Here is a 5,964-nt window from a genome sequence, read left to right as displayed (position 1 = left end):
AGTAACTTTTCCCTGGATTACTTTATCATATTTTCCTAATAATTGAAGAAGTTATGTATTTAAATTTTTAATTATCTTTGCCATTAAAGATAAAAGTATTTTTTTTCCTCATGTTAAATTTGTCTTTAGTTCTCATTAGGGTAATGTTTCAAAATACAAAATTTTAAATTAAAATATATTAAAATATGTTTCTATGAGAAACATCAGTACAAGGGTGAACTTAGGATTATTCATTGTTTTTTTTAAACCCTTTTATCTAAATCTAAACATGTCTACACATACAGAGAGAATAGGAAATAAGGTCCAACATAAGCCTTAACTATAAGTTTGAGTGGAATCTTCTAATCCATGTTGAGAATACCTGCCTGCCTTTATACAGCTCAATCAATCAAAAACTGTTTCAGCAGTTGACATTAACGAGACAGCACTTCTCAAGGAAACTCTAGATAAGGCAGATAATTTGTGACTAACTTTATTGTTTATTTCAAGAACTTTCTTAAAAACCATTTCTCTGAATGATATATGATTTCATAGTTCTCTCTCTCTCTCTAAGACAATATATTTCTCCTTAAGGTAAATAATCCGTTTCTGAGGGTAATAAATCACTCAACTGGGCCAATCTCTTGCTTATCAAAATACTTTACATATCAAATTCTTGCCTCACTGTATCCACCAGACCTAAATAATTCTATCAGGAACTTCACCCAATACTAATCAAATTTATACATCAATGAACTTAAACCTGTCTAATGCCAGGTTCCAAAACTTTACAAATATGTGGCCTTGATGACCCCAAACCCCATATGAACTTCAGAAAAAATACCAAAAAATACTTTAAGGTGATGAGGTTAAATCTCCCTGACTGCTTGTTTAGTAAAGATAAGCTTGTTTTGAATAAATAACAAGTTATTGACAGTTTATTTGGTGGAGTTTTTAGAGAGTCATCAACAGATCGTATGGACTCTCTAGGAAACAGACTTTTTGTGTGTCTCCCTTTCCTATTTAACTCCTTTTTCCTCATGCCTTTTTTTAGCATGTCCTTTGATGTCAGCTAGAGGGTATTTTCAATTCTAGTCACTAAGAAATCCACTTTTCCCTTAAGGATAGTCTCCGGTTTTTCATTTAATTTTTTTGTTTTTTTTTCATCTTTGACTCCAGCACAGTTTTTCAGTCATTTGGCATCTTAAGACCCATTCTTTTTTTTTTTTTTTTTTTAATGATGCCTACAGCACCTGGTATTCCTAGGTGGTCTTCCATTCAAGTACTAACCAGGCTGGACCCTGCTTAAAGACCTATTCTTAAACGAGTGGGCTGTGGGTGGGGTGGTATGGAGGAGTCATGAGGAGAGTGAAAGACCCATAGCTGGTCAAAATGAGCTTTAAATAAAATTAGATTTCTAGTTAGCTATCATGCTAAAATGAGACCTTCTTCTTCCTCTGTCTTGGTTTACATGATCAAATTCCCCCTTTTCAATCCTAGTAGACAAGTTTAAAGAGAGAATGAAAGCTATGTCCCACCATATGTGACACTGTCCAGGAAATATCATAGATCGCGCATCACTGAGTGAGAGAGTAGGCACTAAAGGAGGCACAGATCACTGCCTTCGAATTCCACAAACTGAAATTTTTCTTTCTGTCATGAAGTACAGTTTGTGTCTGAGTTTATCTTCAACTTTGATTACATATCAGTGTTACAGCAAAGAAAATCATCTGGAATGTAGCAGCAGGTAGATTGCCAATTTGGTTTGTCAGAGCCCTATGAGTTCTGAAATGAATGTATTCCATAAGTTTATACAGACCTCCCTAAAGTTTTCTTCAATTTTATAAACATGTAATGTTTTGTGAGTTTTATTTATGCCAAACAATCAATTGACTACTTTTACCATTTTCAACAGGGATATAATTCTTATTTTATCTGGGCTCATCATTCAGATATCAAAACAATATGTGTTCGTTCTGCACATATGTAATTTTATGTAAATGTCTTTTTCACACAGTATTCATTGCATTTTCCAGAGGGAATCATACTTCTCTTTAATATTTCATAACTAATTTTTTCAAACATTTTACCTATTAAAATAGAAATTCTAGTGAAAATACATTAGTGATTCATAATATTTACATAAAAATAGCTTTTTTTTCCAATAAACTATCAACATTCAGGTAGTCTATTCTTGTGCTGTAATCAGAAAACATCAAATTTTACATTAAGGTATCTTTTTGCATTTGCCCTTTTTAATATTATTACCATCTTTTTAAAAAAATGAGATAAAGCAGAGTTTACAGAGGCATATTCACAAATTCTACTCTCAATTTTATATATCTTAAGGTCGATCATGTTTTATTTTATAAAAGTCTCTCTGAGTAACAATATATCCCCTTATATCTCCCTTTTCTCTAACTAAAATCCAATTTACTAGACATAGTTATAAACTTGTGGTAATCTTCAACTCAACAAATATTTATTTAAAAAATTTATTGATGTCCTATAATAAATACAAATTAGAATCAAACAGCTCTTGAGTCAAAAAGCTATTTTATCATATGAAAAAGGGCTGCTAGCCTAAAAAGCATTGATAGATTAAAATACTTTAGAAGATGGAAAAGTAGTTTAGAAATCTCAAAATTTGGAGTAAATTGAGAAAACAGACTGGAACCTCACTTTATATAATACACTGGGCATGGATGAGTGGAGTCGGAAGGATGCAAGCTACAGTTGATGGGCTGTGGAAGGAGAATAGTAAGCTCCACAGTGTCTTTTGAAAATGGACAGGGATATTCTCATCTTACCTTCCAAAAGCATTGTTACCGTTTTTTTGTTTGTTTGTTTGTTTTTATCTTGCAAAACATTTTATAAACTGATGACTAATGGTGAGATTATCCTTTTCATCTTAAATGACCTATAAGACAATCAGAGAACACTGCACTGGCAGAGCGAGAGAAGGAAGAACATGTAATTGAGCAAAGCTGGAATGTAGGCCATGTGCAAAAAATTTTGAACAATAATTCAGAAAAAATGATTAGGCTATATAAGGCTTAGAGTTGTATCCCATTAGACAGATATCTCAGTTCACAAGATAATCGTTGGAATGATAATGTATTGCAATTAGCTTTATTACTAGATAGGTTTCTGTTCAAGAGGTTAGAGAGCTTCCATTACACATGTCTTTTCCCTCCCATAGTCATATACGTAAGTCCTGAGGAGCTCAACTGAATTGAGTGAGATTCTTTGGTAGAAAAATATATTTTACAAAGAGGATGCTTGCTTAAGCTGCTAGCTAATTCTGTAATTTCTTATCTCTAACTTTAAAGAGTCATTATAATTAATTTCTGGGTAAAATCACATGTTCTGTTTAGGAATCTTAGCCATCTTCATAAAAGCTTCACTTCAGAGTTGTAGTCAATCAACCCTTGTCACATTCTGTTTTGTTTGTTTTATGTTAGCCAACTGTAGCCTTATTATCTGCAGAGAATAGATCTATGCAAACATTTTCCAGACATAACTTTGAGTGGTGAGAAGACAAGGTAACAGGAACTGCATAGGCTTTCCCTCTCTAAAGCTTCTACAGAAGACTAAACCCAGAAAGCAGCAACAGTTCCAAGGACTGTGCCTGACCTGGTATCATTTAGTAGGTGACGGAAAATAATTGGCATTTTTTCAAGTAGGAGAATGATATGATCAGAATTGAACACTGCTGAAAGCAGTTTGGCAGCAGTCTCAAAGTTGCATGAGAAGGAAAACGTAAATTATTTAAATAGACCAAATGTAAAGTAATGAAAGCCATTAAGAGGCATCAAAAGGCGAACCTATATATAGATTTAAAAGGCAGAGTTAGAATGCACAGGACACTGCAACTAATTGAATAAATAAAGAGACACTGAGGAAGGAATAAATAACTAAGTTTTCAAGTCTTAGTGGTTGAGAAAATATTGAGTTTGTAGACAGAGGAATTCAAAAGAAAAAAAGTAGTTTTGTGGTGGAAACAGTCAAAATTGGGTTTGTGCCCAGCAGGGAATATACATAAATATGTGCAGAAGACAAAAGAAAATTAAATCTGATTCGTGAAAGAAAGATGAGAATCAGAAATTTAGAGGTACAGACTTAGTTTACACACACACACAAGATGAAAATTCCCCAATGCAAAAAAATATGGTGAATGTGTTATTTTAAAAAGTTTATATTTAGGAAAGAAACAGCAGATGGTTATTGTTAGTCTTTAAAATATATCATATTAACCTTCAAATAAATGTCTTTCTTATTAAAATGAGGAGGGTAATGCTAAATTCCTAATTATAATATTGGAATAAGAAACAAAGAAAAAATATAAATGGGACTAACAAGCAAGTTTAATTTGGGGAAGGGGAAGTTCTATCTTTGGTTGCTCGAAGTTAGAATTTTAAAAGCAAAGTCTTTGAAAGGACTTAAAAAGTAAAGTCAAATAAATTACCCTCAAGTTTCAAGTATTGGTGCCCATTATGTGTACTTATATCAGCAAATCATTTCATAGCTCTAAGTTCGAGTCTGTTGAATCAAAATGGGCAAATTAACAGGGAAAACTTCTACAGGATTTTCTTCTATTTTAAATCAAGCACACATAAAAAATTGCATAATGTGTATTCTAACATTTTGAACCAAAAATTCAATGTTTATAGGCCTCAGGCAAATGTTCAATGCCTTCCAAAAGTATTAGGCACACAGTCAAGAAGAAAATTCACTCTCCATTGGAGCCTACTAAATCAACACCTGTCATATTAAATTCCTCATCTATTTCCACTGTTTAGAAAATACAGGGACTAATCTTATTGTGAAAGTTCAATATAAAAACTACATATTATAAATGAAGCTGGAATCATGGTAAATAAAGCAAATCAATAGATAGTTAAAATATGAAAATTTAGAATGAATGTATTTTATAATTGGAAGGGAGGGTCTTAAGAGATTATTTACACCAAAAGATATGCCATGGAACTCGGGAATCATTGAAGAAGCTTGGATCATTCCACAAATGTTTATTCAACCTTTACTTTTAAAATTTGTGGTAACATACTATATGTACACTGAAATATCATATACTAAATATTAAAACATCATTTGTTATAAGTTCTGAGTTTATACTTTGGGAGTAATTCACCCTGGAGAGAAACCTGAGATACAACCTCTCCTACTACGCTTATGTAATTGGAGAGTATAAAGAAATTACAAATTTGGTTTTAAAAATATATTACCACATAGCAGAGGTACCACACTATATGTGGGATCCCTTCCAAATCGGATATGGAAAATTTAAGTTTTTCAAAAATTTTAAGGACACACACAAGAATAAATATAACAAAGGGTAAAGAAAACAAAGATGACAAAAATGATAAAATTTATATAAAGTGATAACACGATCAACTCTTACTTTTATATATATTTTAGGCTATACCACCTACTCTTCCTAGGTGGTTTCCCATCCAAGTACTAACCAGGTCCGACCCTGCTTAGCTTCTGATATCAGAGGAGATCGGGCATATTCAGAGTGGCATGGCTGTAGACTTTTTAAATATTTTTATGTTAATCATAACTAATTTATTATTCTCATACATTAACTTTTTAAGTATCAAATACTATAAATTTTACATATAAAATCTAATATATAAATTCCAATTGTAATATTGAACACATGGTCGCCTTGCCTTCTACAGGTATTTATCTTAGTTCAGGCTATAACAAAGGCTAGAAGTCTGAGAGTAGGGTGTCAGTATGGTTGGGTTATAGTAAGGACCCTTTTACGAAATGCGAATTGCTGACTTTTTGTATCCTATATGGAAGAAAGAGAGAAAGCTAGCTCTCTGTCCTCTTCTTACAAGGGCAATATAATCCCATTCACAAGCACCTGCCCATCATGACCTAGTTACCTCCCAAGAGCCCCCACCTCCAAATACCATTAGATATAAGTTAAAAATGAAAAGAAAAATGTTTATC

The 5,964-nt window shown here is 32.5% G+C and overlaps 1 pseudogene; it reads right to left on the bottom strand.

The window, feature by feature from the left end:
• Nucleotides 1-5,416: 5,416 nt before the first annotated feature.
• Nucleotides 5,417-5,535, bottom strand: LOC118614253 (annotated as a pseudogene).
• Between the last annotated feature and the right edge of the window lie 429 nt (nt 5,536-5,964).

Source organism: Rousettus aegyptiacus, unplaced genomic scaffold, assembly GCF_014176215.1.
Source record: "Rousettus aegyptiacus isolate mRouAeg1 unplaced genomic scaffold, mRouAeg1.p scaffold_m13_p_2, whole genome shotgun sequence".
In the NCBI taxonomy this organism is placed as follows: Eukaryota; Metazoa; Chordata; class Mammalia; order Chiroptera; family Pteropodidae; genus Rousettus; species Rousettus aegyptiacus.
The sequence above is the reverse complement of the archived record's forward strand: the minus strand, read 5'-3'. Positions and strand labels throughout refer to the sequence as shown.